The sequence below is a fragment of the Heptranchias perlo genome, chromosome 5, assembly GCF_035084215.1.
Source record: "Heptranchias perlo isolate sHepPer1 chromosome 5, sHepPer1.hap1, whole genome shotgun sequence".
In the NCBI taxonomy this organism is placed as follows: domain Eukaryota; kingdom Metazoa; phylum Chordata; class Chondrichthyes; order Hexanchiformes; family Hexanchidae; genus Heptranchias; species Heptranchias perlo.
In genome coordinates, this window is record NC_090329.1 from 88210707 (window position 1) to 88231505 (window position 20799).

At 44.2% G+C, this 20799-nt stretch overlaps 1 protein-coding gene across 1 annotated transcript in view; it reads right to left on the reverse strand.

Annotated features, from left to right (window-relative positions):
• Positions 1-20115, reverse strand: part of fbxl4 (F-box and leucine-rich repeat protein 4) — a 142766-nt gene extending 122651 nt beyond the window's left edge. Inside the window, exon 1 of the mRNA XM_067984773.1 lies at positions 20001-20115. The gene's annotated coding sequence lies outside the window, so the exon portion shown is untranslated. The remainder of the gene's footprint in view (positions 1-20000) is intronic.
• Positions 20116-20799: the final 684 nt, after the last annotated feature.

Genomic DNA, 20799 nt, shown 5'->3' on the forward strand with positions numbered 1-20799 from the left:
GACTAGCTAGCCTCCATTCAGGGTAAGGCAGAAAAATCGTCAGCTCCCCTTTAGTGGTGAACAGCAGCCCTTTAAGAGCATCTAATTTTGTGATTCTCAAACAATCATTCCATTCAACAGGATGAAAATCAGGCGGATTCTACAACGGGCGGGTGATCCACTCTGCCAGTTTACTGCCCAGGCGGTGAAGATGAAAATTTATCCCCGCATGTCTTCATATTTTTCACTTATGAGCCAGTGAAGAAGTGATCAATGTAAGGATCATTTTAAAAAATGGTGACCTCAAGTCCTTTTTCGATACAATATAATTTGGCCTTTTGGCAGGCAAGAAACAAAAGAAAAAAATGATAATGAGGTCCTGCCATTAAATTTGGCAGGACCTCCACATCCCTGGCTTGCCGGGTTCTTCGGCCTCTCTGCCCCCTCCCTGCCTCCCCATAAACACCAGAGCTTAAAAGTCTGTTTTTATCATTTGTCCCACTTACTTCTGTGTGTTATGATGCAAAAAAAATAGTTGTTAAGGTTATTCAATGAATTTTCAAGCAAAGCAAAAATCAGAACTGAAGTCATGACCACCGCCCCCTCACCCCCACCCCCACCCCGCCCCCCACCACCAACTTTTTTTTATTCATTCATGGGATGTGGGCGTAGCTGGCTAGGCTATATAAATGCAAGTTCATTCTTTCTTCTTTCCCATAGAACAACATTAGACCATATTTTTCTCTGGCCTTTAACAACTCTTTCCAGATTATATTTGTGTATTTGTCTCACTTCCCCCTCACAAGATCAAAAAAAAATTAGAAGGCAGCTAAAAGAGTTTTATTTTAAATTCCTAATGTATGAAAAAGATGTATAGAAATATTATGGCTTGAAGCAAGATGGAACTTCTGACAATGCACAATAACATTGCTTACTACCAGTGTCCCTGCCGACCATGTGTGCGGGAAGTGTGTCCACCTGCAGCTACTGACCGATCGTATCTCGGAGCTGGAGCTGCGGGTGGACTCACTGTGGAGCATCCGCGATGCAGAGAAACTCGTGGATAGCACGTTTAGCGAGTTGGTCACACCGCAGGTAAAGGGTATACAGGCAGGAAGTGAATGGGTGACCACCAGGAAGAGTAAGAGATGCAGGCAGGTAGTGCAGGGGTCCCCTGTGTCCATCCCCCTCTCAAACAGATATGCCACTTTGGATGCTGTTGGGGGGGATGACTTATCAGGGGAAGGCAGCAGCAGCCAACTTCCTGGCACCACGGGTAGCTCTGCTGCACAGGCTGGGAGGAAAAAGAGTGGCAGAGCTATAGTGATAGGGGACTCAATTGTAAGAGGAATAGACAGGCGTTTCTGCGGCCGCAACCGAGACTCCAGGATGGTGTGTTGCCTCCCTGGTGCAAGGATCAAGGATGTCTCGGAGCGGCTACAGAACATTTTGGAGGGGGAGGGCGAACAGCCAGCTGTCGTGGTGCACATAGGCACCAACGATATAGGTAAAAAAGGGGATGAGGTCCTAAAAGCAGAATATAGGGAGTTAGGAGGTAAATTAAAAAATAGGACCTCAAAGGTAGTAATCTCAGGATTGCTGCCAGTGCCACGTGCTAGTCAGAGTAGAAATAGGAGGATATTTCAAATGAATACGTGGCTAGAGGAATGGTGCAAGGGGGAGGGATTCAAATTCCTGGGACACTGGAAACGGTTCTGGGGGAGGTGGGACCAGTACAAACCGGACGGTCTGCACCTGGGCAGGGCCGGGACCGCTGTCCTAGGAGGAGTGTTTGCTAGTGCTGTTGGGGAGGGTTTAAACTAAAGTGGCAGGGGGTTGGGAACCTGAGCAGGGAGAGAGAGGAAAGCGTAACAGGAAGGGACAGAAGGTATGGAGTAATAGGTAAAGTGTTAAAAAAGGAAAAAGCAGGAACTAAGCGTCACAAAACAGATTTGAAAGTTCTTTATCTGAATGCACGTAGCATTCGTAATAAAATGGACGAGTTAACGGCACAAATAACTGCGTATGGGTATGATCTTGTGGCCATTACAGAAACATGGCTGCAGGGTGACAACGACTGGGAATTAAATATGCCAGGGTATTTAACAATCAGGAAGGACAGGCAGGAAGGAAGGGGAGGTGGGGTGGCTATGTTAATAAAGGAAGGAATCACTGTAATACAGAGAAATGATATTGGGACAAAGCATCAAGATAATGAAACAGTTTGGGTGGAGATAAGGAATAATAAGGGAAAAAAAACATTAGTGGGCGTAGTATATAGGCCTCCTAATAGTTGCAACTCTGCTGGAAGAAGTATTAATCAGGAGATAGTCGGGGCATGTAATAAGGGAACAGCCATAATTATGGGGGATTTTAATTATCATATTAACTGGACAAATCAAATTGGGCAGAGCAGCCTTGAGGACGAGTTCATTGAGTGCATCAGGGATGGATTTCTTGAGCAGTATGTAACTGATCCTACAAGGGGGCAGGCAACCTTGGACCTGGTCCTGTGTAATGAGTCAGGATTAATTAATAATATCCTAGTTAAGGATCCCCTTGGAACGAGCGACCACAACATGGTTGAATTCCATATCCAATTAGAGGGTGAGAAGGTTGATTCTCAAACAAGCGTACTGAGCTTGAATAAAGGAGACTATGATGGTATGAGAGCGGAATTGATTAAAGTGGACTGGGAAAATAGATTAAAGGGTAAGACGGTACATGAGCAGTGGTGTTCATTTAGGGAGTTATTTTACAACTTTCAAAATAAATATATTCCACTGAGGAAAAAAGGGTGTAAAAGAAATGACAGCCACCCGTGGCTAAGTAAAGAAATCAAGGATAGTATCCGACTAAAAACAAGGACATATAAGGTAGCCAAACTTAGTGGGAGGATAGAAGATTGGGAATTCTTCAAAAGACAGCAAAAAGTAACTAAAGGATTGATTAAGAAAGGGAAGTTAGATTATGAAAAGAAATTAGCAAAAAATATAAAAACAGATAGCAAGAGTTTCTATAGTTATATAAAAAGAAAAAGGGTGGCTAAGGCAAACATAGGTCCCTTAGAGGATGAGACCAGGAAATTAATGGTGGGAAACATGGAGATGGCAAAAATGCTGAACAAATATTTTGTTTCAGTCTTTACAGTAGAGGACACTAAGAATATCCCAACACTGGACAAACAGGGGACTCTCGGGGGGAGGAGCTAAATACGATTAAAATCACTCAAGAGATGGTACTCAGTAAAATAATGGGACTCAAGGCGGATAAATCCCCTGGACCTGATGGCTTCCATCCTAGGGTCTTGAGGGAAGTGGCAGTAGGGATTGTGGATGCTTTGGTGATAGTTTTCCAAAATTCCCTGGACTCAGGAGAGGTCCCGGCAGATTGGAAAACTGCTAATGTAACACCGTTATTTAAAAAGGGTAGTAGGCAGAAGGCTGGAAATTATAGGCCAGTTAGCTTAACATCTGTGGTGGGTAAAATTTTGGAGTCTATTATTAAGGAGACAGTAACGGAACATTTAGATAAGCATAATTTAATAGGACAAAGTCAGCATGGCTTTATGAAGGGGAAGTCATGTCTGACAAATTTGCTTGAGTTCTTCGAGGATATAACGTATAGGGTGGATAAAGGGGAACCAGTGGACGTAGTGTATTTAGACTTCCAGAAGGCATTCGACAAGGTGCCACATAAAAGATTATTACTTAAGATAAAAAATCACGGGATTGGGGGTAATATTCTGGCATGGGTGGAGGATTGGTTATCGAACAGGAAGCAGAGAGTTGGGATAAATGGTTCATTTTCGGACTGGCAACCAGTAACCAGTGGTGTTCCACAGGGGTCGGTGCTGGGTCCCCAACTCTTTACAATCTATATTAACGATTTGGAGGAGGGGACCGAGTGCAACATATCAAAATTTGCAGATGATACAAAGATGGGAGGGAAAGTAGAGAGTGAGGAGGACATAAAAAACCTGCAAGGGGATATAGACAGGCTGGGTGAGTGGGCGGAGATTTGGCAGATGCAATATAATATTGGAAAATGTGAGGTTATGCACTTTGGCAGGAAAAATCAGAGAGCAAGTTATTTTCTTAATGGCGAGAGACTGGAAAGTACTGCAGTACAAAGGGATCTGGGGGTCCTAGTGCAATAAAATCAAAAAGTTGGTATGCAGGTGCAGCAGGTGATCAAGAAAGCCAACGGAATGTTGGCTTTTATTGCTAGGGGGATAGAATATAAAAACAAGGAGGTATTGCTGCAGTTATATAAGGTATTGGTGAGACCGCACCTGGAATACTGCATACAGTTTTGGTCTCCATACTTAAGAAAATACATACTTGCTCTCGAGGCAGTACAAAGAAGGTTCACTCGGTTAATCCCGGGGATGAGGGGGCGGACATATGAGGAGAGGTTGAGTAGATTGGGACTCTACTCATTGGAGTTCAGAAGAATGAGAGGCGATCTTATTGAAACATATAAGATTGTGAAGGGTCTTGATCGGGTGGATGCAGTAAGGATGTTCCCAAAGATGGGTGAAACTAGAACTAGGGGGCATAATCTTAGAATAAGGGGCTGCTCTTTCAAAACTGAGATGAGGAGAAACTTCTTCACTCAGAGGGTGGTAGGTCTGTGGAATTTGCTGCCCCAGGAAGCTGTGGAAGCTACATCATTAGATAAATTTAAAACAGAAATAGACAGTTTCCTAGAAGTAAAGGGAATTAGGGGTTATGGGGAGCGGGCAGGAAATTGGACATGAAGCTGAGTTCGGATCGGTCAATGCCCTGTGGGTGGCGGAGAGGGCCCAGGGGCTATGTGGCCGGGTCCTGCTCCGACTTCTTGTGTTCTTTAGATTTGTGGTTGGGATCAGATCAGCCATGATCTTATTGAATGGCGGAGCAGGCTCGAGGGGCCGATTGGCCTACTCCTGCTCCAATTTCTTATGTTCTTATGTTCTTACAGTAGTTTTCAGGCTCTTTCATACCACCAAATTTGTTATATAACTTACTGAATCACAACATTCCCATATTTGTTTTAAGTTTCAATAAACTGGATAAGATCACATTAAGTTCAAGATATCCATTGTGTCAATTTTGTTATGATTGGAATAGCTAGGGGACCATTCAGTTCGTCAAATCATGTACATGGCTTCCTATCATCAAAGTCTCACTTTATTGGGCATGAATGGTTAAAACTAAATTCAAGAATTAGCCTGCCTCCACATGCTTCTAGAATTAACTCAGAGTATTTGATTACTGAATTTGGTACAGTTGCCCACTGAAAGAACCATTTGTGGTCTGTCTATTTTATCTAAAATGACTGCTAATATAGCAATTATTTGTTAGCTCAGCAGAGGGATGGTGCAGCTATAGACATCTGACCAGTAGTTTTTTCATTTTACTGGACAGCCTACAATATTCAGTAGTGTTTATTATACAACACATTATGCAGTTCTTAGTGTTCAATAAATTAAACCAGAACTACCTTTCAAAGGTAATGAATGTATTACATTTTAACATACTTTGGATTCACTAAATGGTGCTATAGATGAACAATTTACTAAAGCCAAACTCAAAGGTCGGTAGGAATCGAACTGTTCACTCATCATTGAACTGCTTTGTTTTTTATGTAAAGAGTGTAAAAAAAAGAACTTATTCATTTATTTAAAGTTGTAAAACGTTCAAAGAATTATACACTAACAAAGTTTCATCTGGTATTTACCCTCTAATTTCTTAAGATGCCACTGGTAGTGTGGTGGCTGCAGATGACAGCTGACCAAAGCCTGTCTAAACTAAAACAATGGCAACCCTGTTACAAAATGGCAATTGTTTCCTAACAATAATGCTTTCTCATTTTTGAATGTCAGCAATTCAGAATCTTGATGTGTTGGACCATCAAATAAAATGTTTTCAGAGACAGTTTAGTAATTCAGTAGTAATTATTTGAATCATTCCTGGCAAAGGATGCTTTCTAATGAGCTCTTGCCTGCTGTGGATTCCAGGGAGACTGAATTCTTTTTGTGTTGACAAAGAGGCTCAACTCACTGGAGAAAAAAATAGCTGGACAAATCATTCATCTATGCAAATGCCAGTAGAGAATGGTCAAATGCATTTATTACTAAGCTCATTATAGTAAACAAGACAAGAATCATGACTGGCAGTCATTGACATGTTGGCAAGTATGATTTGTGCCCCTTGCTGGTATTCTAAGGATAGGAAAAGGCATGCCGCCAGGGATTAGTTTTTGAAAGAGTGAATGTCACAGTCAGATACTTGAAGGAAATTTGATTGACAAACATTATTCATTTTTTGAAATACTGTTGTGTATTTAATTAGAGAACACACTAAAATGTAAAGTAATAGTCATTACCTCTAAACAAGCATTGCTTATGCATAAATATTTGGTAGTGGCTCTATATTACAACACAAAATTCGCAGTTGGCAATTGGCAATAAGAACTTTTCAGCATATGTCTGCATTAAATAATAGACATTAGTAAAACATCCAATGTGCTGGTTTAAAACCAAAAACATAATTCCTAGATACTCTGATAAAGTTCTTTTGAATTTAGAAAAAGACATTAAAGTTGAAGGTTTTGCAAGGGAATTTGGTTTCCCTCTCAGAATCTCAATTGCAACAGTCACACATGCAAACAGTGATGAGTATAATTACTGCTCCCCCAGTACTCTTAGTTAACTATGTATCTTCTCCTTTCAACTGGGAATGTTGGCATGGATTTCCTCAGAGGGTGTGCACAAGCTGAGGAAGATGGCACATTTCAGGATTTTGTGACTATTTTTCCATAGAAAGGATTTGGAAAAAAAGTTACTTTTTAAAGATTGTGTTTTAAAAGCACAGTGTATTACTGCAAGTTAAAAAATGCCAATCTGAGACAAAAGATAGTTAAGATGCCATTGAGCTAGCCTTGATGCTGTTTCCTCCAAGACTGTAAATAATAAGCAATTTGATAGCTTGTCTCCATAATTGATAAATAACTCACATTGTGTTGGAAAAGTTTTTGATGTCTTTCTAACTGTGAATAGTCAAGAAATTAAGCAGAATAGTCAAGTAATTAAGCGGAATGTTAGACACCTAAACAAAGTAATCTAGCTATTGTAGCAGAAACTGCAAATATGACGGAAGGCCCCAAAAAGGCAGCATGTAGATGTGTTTCTTTGTTTAAGTCAAGCATGAAGAACCACAGAAGTAGGGTAGTGCATTTCGTTAATTATTTTCATGTTATTACTTGAGGACAAGTTATATCGATTGAACTAAGTGCATCCGACCGTAACTACTGCTCTATATGTTTACCTTATTGTGGAATAAAGCAGGTTAAACAAATTGAACCAAGCCTCACCTCATTTAGTGTTAATGCAGTCCACCTTCAGAGACATTAAAGAAAAACATGTGCAAAAGACAAAGGTGGGCACCAGGATGAAACATTAGAGAGGGGAAACAAGGTGCACAGAGGACTTGGAGAGGCAAAGAACACTAGAGTAAAAAATAGTTCAGAAATAGGAGGGATCAGACAAGGAGCAAATGTGAGGCAGTCTTAGATGGGTTTGGAGTGCATGGGCTCGATGTTACCAGGCCTGCGGGTTTCCGGTGGGTTGGGTTTCGGGAGCGTGGTCAACACGCTCGGTGAAATTAGTGGGTTGCCCGCGCGATCGTAGCAGGCAACACACTAATAGGAATCAATTACCTGCTCCTCCGGGGTCCACGCTGCTGGTCTGCGCGTCGGGCGGGCTGCGCATGCGCAGTACGATCTGTCAGCTGGAGGCGCTCTATTTAAAGGGGCAGTCCTCCACTGACAGATGCTGCAACCAATGGAACAAATTACAGCATGGAGCAGCTCAGGGGGAAGGCTGCTCCCAGTTTAATGATGCCTCACCCCAGGTATCATCAGATGGGGTGAGGAGGAGGGCGAAGACAGAGATCTTCCACCCGGCGGGCGGGAGGAAGCGGCCAGCCTCTGCCACCAAGAAGGCCTGGCTCGAGGTGGCAGAGGGGGTCACCTGCGCAACCAACATATCACCCACCTGCATACAGTGCAGGAGGCGCTGCAATGACCTCAGTAGGTCAGCCACAGTGAGAACACGAAGTCTTTCCCCTACACTCCATCTGCCACAACACTGCCACAACCCCACATCTCCTTCGGCACCGCCAACACTACTCTGTCACATCACCCCTCATACCCACTCAAACCCTATCCTCATCTTACCTCCACCTACTCACCTCACCAGTACTCATCCTGCCACTAACACGCGACCCAATCCTCATACAATCTCATGGCTCTATCCCATACTCACCCTCTCGTGCATCTCCCTCACGGCCAGCCTCACTCAACCTGCCACCACCTGTGCTGCAGCCACAGGGCATGCATCACATATGTGCAGTAGGCAGCGTAAGGCAAATGTTTCGTGAGCATGAAGGGGTGCACAAGGGTGTCGGAGGGTTTGCCATGGGTGTTACCTATATTGAATTTCAGAGCAACAAACAGCACACATTATATTGGCACCACCACTGCCATGTCTCCGCGAATCCTGTCTGTTGTGTCCAATAATGCCCGCTCCTGGGTATCACTATGAGGACCCACCACTGATGCCACCCATCGTGTTACTGCAGAGTAGGTGCAGGTGTATTTGCAGGGCTTTTCCGTGCAGACGACTAAGAGACATCGGCGGTGTAGCCAGCTGCACCCTGGAAGGATGCGGAGGAGAAGTTGTGGAGGGCAGTGGTGACTTTGACAGCGACAGGTAAGCAGTTGGTGCTGGGGCCAGCCAGGAGCAGCTCGGCATGAAAGAGCCTGCAGATCTCCACGACTACATGTCGAGCGAATCTGTGCCTCCGTGTGCACTGCTGCTCGGAGAGGTCCGGGGAGCTGCGCCTCGGTCTGTGGACCCTGTGGCGAGGGTAGTGCCCTCTGCGATGCGTCTCTCTCTGCGGTAGCCCTCCCTCCTGTGTGGGCGTGCAACAACACCATGTTGGGGGGCTCCACGTCTCTGCGGCGGACGGCGTGGACTGCGAGGCTGCTGGGGCTGGTCATGCTGTTTGTCCTCCGAGGGTGTCCACGCACCACCTATCTGGCAGGTGTTGGTCTGAGGGGTTGTGCAGGGTAGGTGGGTGGTTCCTCGGACTGGGGCTGCGGTTTCGTGTCGGTCTGTCCTCTGGCTTGGCGGGGGGTGGTGGGGGGCAGGGGTTGCCCTATGTGACGCGGTGGCCTCCTGCGTGGGTGAGGGCTCTCCCCCGTGGAGTGCACCTTGGCACCTGCCACAGGCTGCTGGCTGCAACACGCCTGGTTGGAGAGAGACTGTTTCCCCCAGTGTGTGAAACACTCTGCGATGCAGGTAAAATCCCACACTTCCTCTTTTGACAGCTGATTCAGCTCATTAACTGACCTCAACAAGCAAGGTAAGTACTCTCAAGTGGAACCCCGCTGGCTTTAATTGCCTGCGGGATTCCCACCAGTGGGGGCCGCGCACGCAGCCCCGCACGTCATCGGGGAACCCGGAAGTGGTCGGGATCGCGGCGCGATCCGGTCACGTGACCGCCTATCGGGATTTTCGGGGGCCCCCCGCTGGAAACCCGCAGGAAACCCGACCCTAAAATCGAGCCCCATATGTGTAAATGTATGAAGCGTGGTAAATAAGGTTGGTGAGCTGCAGGCACAAGTCAGCACATGGGACTATGATATAGTGGCAATGAAAGAGACCTGGCTCAAAAAGGGGAGGATTGGGAACTTAATATTCCTGACTACAAGGTATTCAAGAAAGAAAGGGAAGGAAACAAAGGGGGAGGGGTGACAGTATTGATCAAGTAAACTGTTATGGCACTGGAAAGGAATGATGTAGTTGAGGGGGCAAAGACAGAATCTATTTGGTTAGAATTATGGAACCATAGAGGAGCTATTATGCTACTGGGTGTATACTATAGGCCATCAAATAGTGGGAAGAGATAGAGGAGCAAATTTGCAGGCAAATTACAGAAAGATGCAAGAACTATAGAGTGGTGGTAATGGGGACTTCAATTATCCTAATATAGATTGGGTTAGTAACAGTGTAAAGAGAAAAGAGGGGGGGGGGGGAATTCCTGAAATGTGTGCAAGAGAATTTTCTTGATCAGTGTGTTTCCAGCCCAACGAGGAAGGAAGCAGTGTTGGATCTAGTGCTGGAGAATGAAATGGGTCAAGTGGAGCATGTTTCAGTGGGGGAGCATTTGGGGAACAGTGATCATAATATCATTAAGTTTAGAATAGTTATGGAAAAAAACAAGGAACAATCAAGCCTAAAAATACTTAACTGGTGGAGGGCTAATTTCAGTGAGTTAAAAAGGGACCTTGCCCAGGTGGATTGGAATCAGAAATTGTTAGGCAAAACAACAATTGAACAATAGGAGGCCTTCAAGGAGAAGGTGGTTCGGGTACCAAGTAGATATGTTCCCACAAAATGAAAAGGAAGGGCATCCAAAGCTAGAGCTCCCTGGATGACTAGAGATATAGACATTAAAATGAAACAGAAAAAGGAGGCTTATGACAAATTTAAGGTTCATAATACAGTAGAGAACCAAGCTGAATACAAAAAGTACAGAGGAGATATAAAAAAGAAAAAATGAGGGGCAAAGAGAAAATGTTAGCATAGATTAGCAGCTAACATAAAAGGGAACCTAAAATTCTTCTATAAACATATAAATAGTAGGAGGGTAATCAAAGGAAATGTAGGGCCGATTAGAGACAAAAAAGGAGACCTTCATGAGGAGGCAGAGGGTATGGCTCAGGTAATAAATGAATACTTCACATCCGTGTTCACTAGAGAAGAGGATGCTGCCATTGTAGCATTAAAGGAGGAGGTAGTAGCGATATTAGATAGGATAAAAATATATAAAGTGGAGGTACTTAAAAAGCTGGCAGTACTCTAAGTAGAAAAGTCACCCGGTCCAATGGGATGCATCCTAGGTTACTGAGGGAAGTAAGGGTGGAAATTACGGAGGCTCTGGCCATAATCTTCCAATCCTCCTTAGATATGGGTGTGGTGCCAGAAGACTGGAGGATTGCAAGTGTTACACCCCTATTCAAAAGAGGGGAGAGGGATAAACCTGGCAATTACAGGCCAGTCAACCTAACATTGTGGTGAGGAAAATTTTGAGACAATAATCTGGGACAAAATTAATTGGCACTTGGAAAAGTATGGGTTAATAAATGAAAGTTAGCATGGATTTGATAAAGGAAAATCATTAACTAATTTGATTGAGTTCTTTGATGAATTAATGGAGAGGGTTGATGGGGGTAGTGCGGTTGATGTTGTGTATATGAACTTTCAATAGGCATTTGATAAAGTATCACATAATAGACTTGTTAGCAAAATTAAAGCCCAGGCGATCAGTGGCAACATGGATTCAAAACTGGCTATGGGACAGAATGCAGAGTGTAGCGGTGAATGGTTATTTTCAGACTTCAGGGAAGTATATAGTGGTATTCCCCAGAGATCGGTATTAGGGCCACTGCTCTTTTTGATATATATTAATGACCTGGACTTGGTATAGAGGGTATAATTTCAAAGTTTGCAGATGACACAAAACTCAGAAATGTAGTAAACAATGTAAAGGATAGTAACAGACTTCAGGAGGACATAGACTGGTGATATGGACAGACACATGGCAAATGAAATTTAAAGCAGAGAAGTGTGAAGTGATACATTTTGGTATGAAGAATGAGGTTAGGCAATTTAAAATTAAATGGAACAATTTTAAAGGAAGTGCAGGAACAGAGAGACGTGGGGGTGTATGTACACAAATCTTTGAAGGTGGCAGGACAAGTTGAGAAGGCTGTTAAAAAAGCATATGGGATCCTTGGCTTTATTAATAGAGGCATAGGGTACAAAAGCAAGGAAGTTATGCTAAACCTTTATAAAACACTGGTTAGGCCTCAGCTGAAGTATTATGTTCAATTCTGGGCACGACACTTTAGGAAGGATGTCAAGGCCTGAGAGAGGGTGCAGAAGAGATTTACTAGAATGGTACCAGGGATGAGGGACTTCAGTTATGTGGAGAGACTGGAGAAGCTGGAGTTGTTCTCCTTAGAGTAGGGAAGGTTAAGAAGAGATTTGATGGAGGTGTTCAAAATCATGAACGGTCTTGATAGAGTAAATAAGGAAAAACTGTTTCCAGTGGCAGAAGATTCGGAAACCAGAAGACACAGATTTAAGGTGATTGTCAAAAGAACCATGGGTGAAATGAGGAAACATTTTTTATGCAATGAGTTGTTATGATCTGGAATATGCTGCCTGAAAGGGTGGTGGAAACAGATTCAATAGTAGCTTTCAAAATGGCGTTGGATAAATATTTGAATTGAAAACATTTAGAGGGCTATGAGGAAAGAGCAGGGGAGTGGGGCTAATTGGATAGCTCCTTCAAAGATCCAGCACAGGCACGATGGGCTGAATAGCCTCCTCCTGTGCTGTACCATACTATGATACTATGATATCCGGTTTAGGTCGTGAGGTAGTTTCATTGTTACGCCCCCAAGTCTGTCTATTGTACAAGTTTAGAAAGGGCAGCTCGAGGAACTCCCTTAAAAGTAAGATGCTTACTCTGCTCACGGTGGGGGGGGGGGGGGTGGGGGGGTGCTGATGCCACTGAGCCCAAAAAGGTATTAATGACATATCTAAATTCATAACAGGGGATGAATGGAGTATAAGATATATAAGTTATTTTTCTGAAGTCGGATGTCCCCAACAACCCGAATGACTGACTGGCTTTAAAGACGTGGTCAGAATCAATAGATGAAACACGACATTGTTACATAATTTAGAACTGGAAAATTCTGTTTGCTATCTGGATGAGGAGCTTTGGTAAGGGAGTACCTTGTGTGTTCATTCCTCCATATCCAAGCCTTCATTCCTTCTTAAATGTCACTTAGCTCAGTGGTTCAGTGGTAGCACTATCACTTTTGAGTCAGTCGGTTATGAGTTCACTATGGACTTAAGCTCATAAGCTAGGTTAACACTTCAGTGTAGTACTAAGGGAATGCTGCATTCATAGAAGTAGCATCTTTTGAATTAGATGTTAATCCAAGGTCATAAAAGACCAGAAGAAGAGTAGAGAGTTCTCCTGGTGTCTTGGCTAACATTTATTCCTCAAACAACACCACCAAAAAAAGACTAATTGCTCATTTACCTCATTTACTGTTGTGGAACCTTGATTTGTGCAAATTGGCTGCCACATTTGCCCGCCTAACAACAGGGCCTTCACTTCAAAAATACTTAATTGTTGTAATGCACTGTGGGACTCTGCAGATATGAAAGACATGATAAAGGGGTGACCAAATGTTTAGTCAAAGAGGTATGTTTTAAGGAAGGTCTTAAATGTGGAAAGGTGGAAAGGTTTAGGAAGGAATTCTAGAGTACAGGAGCGAGGTGGCTGAAAGCACACCGCCAGTGAGAAGCTTAGGAAGGAGGCCAGAGTAGAGGAATGAAGAGTTTGTGGGTGGGTATAGAAATAGATAGACATAGAAAATAGGAGCAGGAGTATACCATTCGGCCCTTCGAGCCTGCTCCGCCATTCAATATGATCATGGCTGGTCCTCTATCTCAATACCATATTCCCGCTCTCTCGCCAGACCCCTTGATGCCTTTTTGTCTAGAAATCTATCTAGCTCCTTCTTAAATATATTCAGTGACTTGGCCTCCACAGCCTTCTGTGGTAGAGAATTCCACAAGTTCACCACCGTCTGAGTGAAGAAATTTCTCCTCATCTCAGTCCTAAATGTCCTACCCGGTATCATTTTAAAAAATTCGTTCATGGGATGTGGGCATCGCTGGCAAGGTCGGCATTTATTGCCCATCCTTAATTGCCCTTGAGAAGGTGGTGGTGAGCCGCCTTCTTGAACCGCTGCAGTCCGTGTGGTGAAGGTTCTCCCACAGTGCTGTTAGGAAGGGAGTTCCAGGATTTTGACCCAGCGACGATGAAGGAACGGCGATATATTTCCAAGTCGGGATGGTGTGTGACTTGGAGGGGAACGTGCAGGTGGTGTTGTTCCCATGTGCCTGCTGCTCTTGTCCTTCTAGGTGGTAGAGGTCGCGGGTTTGGGAGGTGCTGTCAAAGAAGCCTTGCAGAGTTGCTGCAGTGCATCCTGTGGATGGTACACACTGCAGCCACTGTGTGCCGGTTGAGAAGGGAGTGAATGTTTAGGGTGGTGGATGGGGTGCCAATCAAGCGGGCTGCTTTGTCCTGGATGGTGTCAAGCTTCTTGAGTGTTGTTGGAGCTGCACTCATCCAGGCAAGTGGAGAGTATTCCATCACACTCCTGACTTGTGCCTTATAGATGGTGGAAAGGATTTGGGGAGTCAGGAGGTGAGTCACTCGCCGCAGAATACCAGCCTCTGACCTGCTCTCGTAGCCACAGTATTTATGTGGCTGGTCCAGTTAAGTTTCTGGTCAATGGTGACCCCCAGGATGTTGATGGCGGGGGATTCGGCGATGGTAATGCCGTTGAATGTCAAGGGGAGATGGTTAGACTCTCTCCTGTTGGAGATGGTCATTGCCTGGCACTTGTCTGGCGCGAATGTTACTTGCCACTTATGATCCCAAGACTGGATGTTGTCCAGGTCTTGCAGTATGCGGGCTCGGACTGCTTCATTATTTGAAGGGTTGTGAATGGAACTGAACACTGTGCAATCATCAGCGAACATCCCCATTTCTAACTTTATGATGGAGGGAAGATCATTGATGAAGCAGCTGAAGATGGTTGGGCCAAGGACACTGCCTTGGGGAACTCCTGCAGCAATGTCCTGGGGCTGAGATGATTGGCCTCCAACAACCACTACCATCTTCCTTTGTGCTAGGTATGACTCCAGCTACTGGAGAGTTTTCCCCCTGATTCCCATTGACTTCAATTTTACTAGGGCTCCTTGGTACCACACTCGGTCAAATGCTGCCTTGATGTTAAGGGCAGTCACTCTCACCTCACCTCTGGAATTCAGCTCTTTTGTCCATGTTTGGACCAAGGCTGTAATGAGGTCTGGAGCCGAGTGGTCCTGGCGGAACCCAAACTGAGCATCGGTGAGCAGGTTATTGGTGAGTAAGTGCCGCTTGATAGCACTGTCGACGACACCTTCCATCACTTTGCTGATGATTGAGAGTAGAATGATGGGGCGGTAATTGGCCGGATTGGATTTGTCCTGCTTATTGTAAATAGGACATACCTGGTCAATTTTCCACATTGTCGGGTGGATGCCAGTGTTGTAGCTGTACTGGAACAGCTTGGCTAGAGGCACAACTAGTTCTGGAGCACAAGTCTTCAGCACTACAGCCGGGATGTTGTCGGGGCCCGTAGCCTTTGCTGTATCCAGTGCACTCAGCCGTTTCTTGATATCACGTGGAGTGAATCGAATTGGCTGAAGACTGGCTTCTCTGATGGTGGGGATATTGGGAGGAGGCCGAGATGGATCATCCACTCGGCACTTCTGGCTGAAGATGGTTGCAAACGCTTCAGCCTTGTCTTTTGCACTCACGTGCTGGACTCCACCATCGTTGAGAATGGGGATGTTTGCAGAGCCTCCTCCTCCTGTTAGTTGTTTAATTGTCCACCACCATTCACGACTCGATGTGGCAGGACTGCAGAGCTTTGATCTTATCCGTTGGTTGTGGAATCGCTTCGCCCTGTCTATAGCATGTTGCTTCCGCTGTTTAGCATGCATGTAGTCCTGAATTGTTGCTTCACCAGGTTGGCACCTCATTTTTAGGTACGTCTGGTGCTGCTCCTGGCATGCTCTTCTACACTCTTAATTGAACCAGGGTTGATCCCCTGGCTTGTTGGTAATGGTAGAGTGAGGAATATGCCAGGCCATGAGGTTACAGATTGTGCTGGAATACAATTCTGCTGCTGCTGCTGGCCCACAGCGCCTCATGAATGCCCAGTTTTGAGCTGCTAGATCTGTTCTGAATCTATCCCATTTAGCACAATGGTAGTGCCACACAACACGTTGGATGGTGTCCTCAGTGCGAAGATGGGACTTCATCTCCATGAGGACTGTGCGGTGGTCTCTCCTACCAATACTGTCATGGACAGATGCATCTGCGACAGGTAGATTGGTGAGGATGAGGTGAAGTAAGTTTTTCCCTCGTGTTGGTTCACTCACCACTTGCCGCAGGCCCAGTCTAGCAGCTATGTCCTTTAGGACTCGGCCAGCTCGGTCAGTAGTGGTGCTACCGAGCCACTCTTGGTGATGGACATTGAAGTCCCCCACCCACAGTACATTCTGTGCCCTTGCTACCCTCAGTGCTTCCTCCAAGTGGTGTTCAACATGGAGGAGGACTGATTCATCAGCTGAGGGAGGGCGGTAGGTGGTAATCAGCAGGAGGTTTCCTTGCCCATGTTTGACCTGATGCCATGAGATTTCATGGGGTCCAGAGTCAATGTTGAGGACTCCCAGGGCCACTCCCTGACTGTATATCACTGTACCACCACCTCTGGTGTGTATGGCCTGTCGGTGGGACCGGACATACCCAGGGATGGTGATGGAAGAGTCTGGGACATTGGCTGAAAGGTATGATTCTGTGAGTATGGCTATGTCAGGCTGTTGCTTGACTAGTCTGTGGGACATCTCTCCCAGTTTTGGCACAAGTCCCCAGATGTTAGTGAGGAGAACTTTGCAGGGTCGACTGGGCTTGGTTTGCCTTTGTCGTGTCCAGTGCCTAGTGGTCCGATGTCGGGTGGTCTGTCAGGTTTTATTCTTAGTGTGACTTTTTTTAGTGAGATTTTACAACAGAGTGGCTTGCTAGGCCATTTCAGAGGGCAATTAAGAATCAACCACATTGCTATGGGTCTGGAGTCACATGTGGCCAGACTGGGTAAGGACGGCAGGTTTCCTTCCCTAAAGGACATTAGTGAATCAGATGGGTTTTTACGACAATCCGGTAGTTTCTTGGCCACCATTACTGATACTAGTATTTTAATTCCAGATTTTATTTAATTAATTGAATTTAATTAATTTAATTTAAATTCCCCAGCTGCCGTGGGATTTGAACTCATGATTCTGAATTATTTGTCCAGGCCTCTGGACCCCCCAGCCAGGGGAAACATCCTCTCTGCATCGGGTCTGTCTCGCCCTGTCAGAATTTTATATGTTTCAATGAGATCCCCTCTCATTCTTCTAAACTCGAGTGAATACAGGCCGAGTCGACCCAATCTCTCCTCATACGACAGTCCCACCATCCCAGGAATCAATCTGGTGAACCTTCGCTGCACTCCCTGTATGGCAAGTATATCCTTTCTTAGGTAAGGAGACCAAAACTGCACACAATACTCCAGGTGTGGTCTCATCAAGGCCCTGTATAACTGCAGTAAGACATCCTTGCTTCTGTACTCAAATCCTCTTGCAATGAAGGCCAACATACCATTTGCCATCCTAACTGCTTGCTGCACCTGCATGTTTGCTTTCAGTGACTGGTGTACAAGGACACACAGGTCCCTTTGTACATCAACATTCCCCAATCTATCACCATTTAAATAATACTCTGCCTTTCTGTTTTTCCTTCCGAAGTGGATAACTTCACATTTATCCACATTATACTGCATCTGCCATGTATTTGCCCACTCACTCAACTTGTCTAAATCGCCTTGAAGCCTCTTTGCATCCTCCTCACAACTCACGATCCCAACTAGTTTTGTGTCGTCAGCAAACTTGGAAATATTTCATTTGGTTCCCTCATCCAAATCATTGATATATATTGTGAATAGCTGGGGCCCAAGCACTGATCCCTGCGGTACCCCACTAGTCACTGCCTGCCATCCCGAAAAAGACCCATTTATTTCTACTCTCTGTTTGCTGTCTGTTAACCAATTTTCAATCCATGCCAGTATATTACCCCCAATCCCATGTGCTTTAATTTTGCATACTAACCTCTTATGTGGAACTTTATCAAAGGCCTTCTCAAAATCCAAATAAACCACATCCACTGGTTCTCCCTTATCTATTCTACTAGTTACATCCTCAAAAAACTCCAGTAGGTTTGTCAAACATGATTTCCCTTTCATAAATCCATGTTGACTTTGTCTAATCCTGTTGATATTTTCTAAGTGTCCTGTTATCATATCCTTCATAATAGACTCTAGCATTTTCCCTACTACTGATGTTAGGCTAACTGGTCTGTAGTTCCCTGTTTTCTCTCCCCCTCCTTTTTTAAATAGTGAGGTTACATTTTCCACCCTCCAATCTGCAGGAACTATTCCATAATCTATAGAATTTTGGAAGATGACAACCACTGCGTCCATTATTTCCATGGCTACCTCTTTTAGTACTCTGGGATGCAAATTATCAGGCCCTGGGGACTTATCGACTTTCAGTCCCATTAATTTCTCCAGCACTATTTTTTTACTGATACTAATTTCCTTTAATTCCTCCTTCTCACTAGTCCCTTGGTTCCCTAGCATTTCTGGGAAGTTATTTGTGTCCTCTTCCGTGAAGACAGAACCAAAGTATCTGTTTAATTGCTCTGCCATTTCCTTGTTCCCCATTATAAATTCTCCCATTTCTGACTGTAAGGGACCGACATTTGTCTTCACTAATCTTTTTCTTTTTACATACTTGTAGAAGCTTTTACTGTCCACTTTTATGTTCCTTGCAAGTTTATACTCTCATAGTCTATTTTTCCCCTCTTAATCAATCTCTTGGTCATTTTTTGCTGAATTCTAAACTGCTCCCAATCCTCAGGCTTGCTACTTTTTCTGGCAACTTTATGTGACTCCTCTTTGGATCTAATACTATACTTAATTTCTTTTGTTAGCCATGGTTGGGCCGCATTTCCTTTTGTGTTTTTGCGCCAGAAAGGAATGTATAATTGTTGCAATTCATGCACTCGTTCCTTAAATGTTAGCCATTGCCTATCCACCATCATGCCTTTTAATGAAGCTTCCCAATCTATCAGAGCCAACTCAGTATTGTCGCGCTGCAGAGGGGTTACAGAGAAAGGGGGTCAGAGGGGGAGGGTGTGGGTGGGGAAGGCCATGAAAAAGTTTAAACCTGAGCATAATCATTTTAAATTTGAGTTGTTGGAAGAGTTAATGTAGGTCAGCAAGGACAGGGGTGATGGGGAGTGGGACTTGGTGCAGGATAGGATACAGGCACAGAGTTTTAGATGAGCTGAAATTTATAGTCAAGGATGGGAGGCCAACTAAGAGAACATTGGAATAGTCATGTTTGGTGGTACAAAGGCACGGATGAGAGTTTCAGCAGATGATAGGATGAGGTATATGCAGAGGTGGGTGATGTTACAGAGATAGAAGTAGGTGGGTCTTTGTGATGGAGAGAATATGGGATTGGAATCTCAGTTTGTGGTCAAAAAAGACGTCAAGGTTGTAAACGATCTGTTTCAGCCTGAGAAAGTGTCTTGTGAGGGGGATGGAATCGGTGGAAAGTGTATGGAGTTTATGGTTGGATCCAAAGACGATGGATTCTTCCCAAAGTTTAGCTAGAGGAAATTGCAGCTCATCCAAGACTGGATGTTGGACAAGCAGTGTGACAATTTTAGAAAATACTGATGGAAGGGCAGTAATTAAAAGGAATCATCTTTCTTAGAGCTAGATTGGAAAAGCTGGAAAAATATAGTACAAAGAAATTGCCTTCCAGTGCATCCACTCCGTAACATTGATGGCAGCGGGATCTGATTTACAGATGGTTTACAGATCAATTATAGACGTTTTATCTGGAACTTTGTTACATTTCTCATCAACAAATTATGCTTTAGTGATCTTTTGGCAGGAACTAAAAGAAATTAACTAAAGAAATGGGTCCACAGTCATTTAATAAACAAACTATAAGCACACAAACAGATCCCATTGCTTAAATGTTCATGGAATGGGAACACCGGAAGTATAATCTGTTCCTCTAAAAATGAATGAATGAAGTGTGTGTGTGTGTGTCTGCGTCTGTGTAGGTGAAGAACTGGTGCATGGGAAAAGAAGATAATGAGACGACAGCATATCATTCCTTGCAGTTATGCTCATGTCAACAATAAATTCCTTACCTAGCGCCATCATGGGAGCACAATCACCACAAGGACCATAGTGATTCAAGAAAGCATTCCACCACCATCTTCCCAGGGCAACTAACGATGGGCAATAAGTGTGGCCGTGCCTGTATTGCCCACATCCTGTGAACAAATAAAAAAGTTATCCTTCAAGATAATTTATGGCTGTTGTGTTCACAGGTTAAGGACCAAGCAGTACCTACCACTCACATTTAGCAACTCCATTAATTTAATTGGAAGGATAATTGGGCAGGCTCCGTTATGGGCATGTGATCCTTTCCACCCAATTTTTCTTTCTGTATTTTCCCAGGTAATGCTTAATGCCCAGCTGATAAAAAGCAAAACCTACCCCAAGGTCTTAGAGGTCTAGGTCACGAGGAAGGGTTAAGGTAATTAGGTTCTCATTGGAAAAGGGAATACTTCTGAGTAAATCTTCCAAGCCTGTGCCTGTGGTAAGATATGTTGCCTGCCATCAGCGCATATTGAAAAATCACGAGTGCGCTGCCCGTGATTTCCCACTATGTGCTGGTGGTGGATGAAACACCTCGATGCGGGCAAGGACTTGGAAAATCTACCCTATCAAGCTGAAATTTTAAAAACTGATGAAGTAGAAATTGATAATTTTGATCCAAAGAAATACTTCACACTGACAAAGGATTCAAAATTTAAACTTTTAAAATTTTATGAATTCAGACAGAAATATTTCACACACAGACATATGGAATAAATTACCAGTGAAGTAAATGATATAAATAAGTTCAAGAGACCAAAATTAAAAGAAAGACTTGCATTTTTA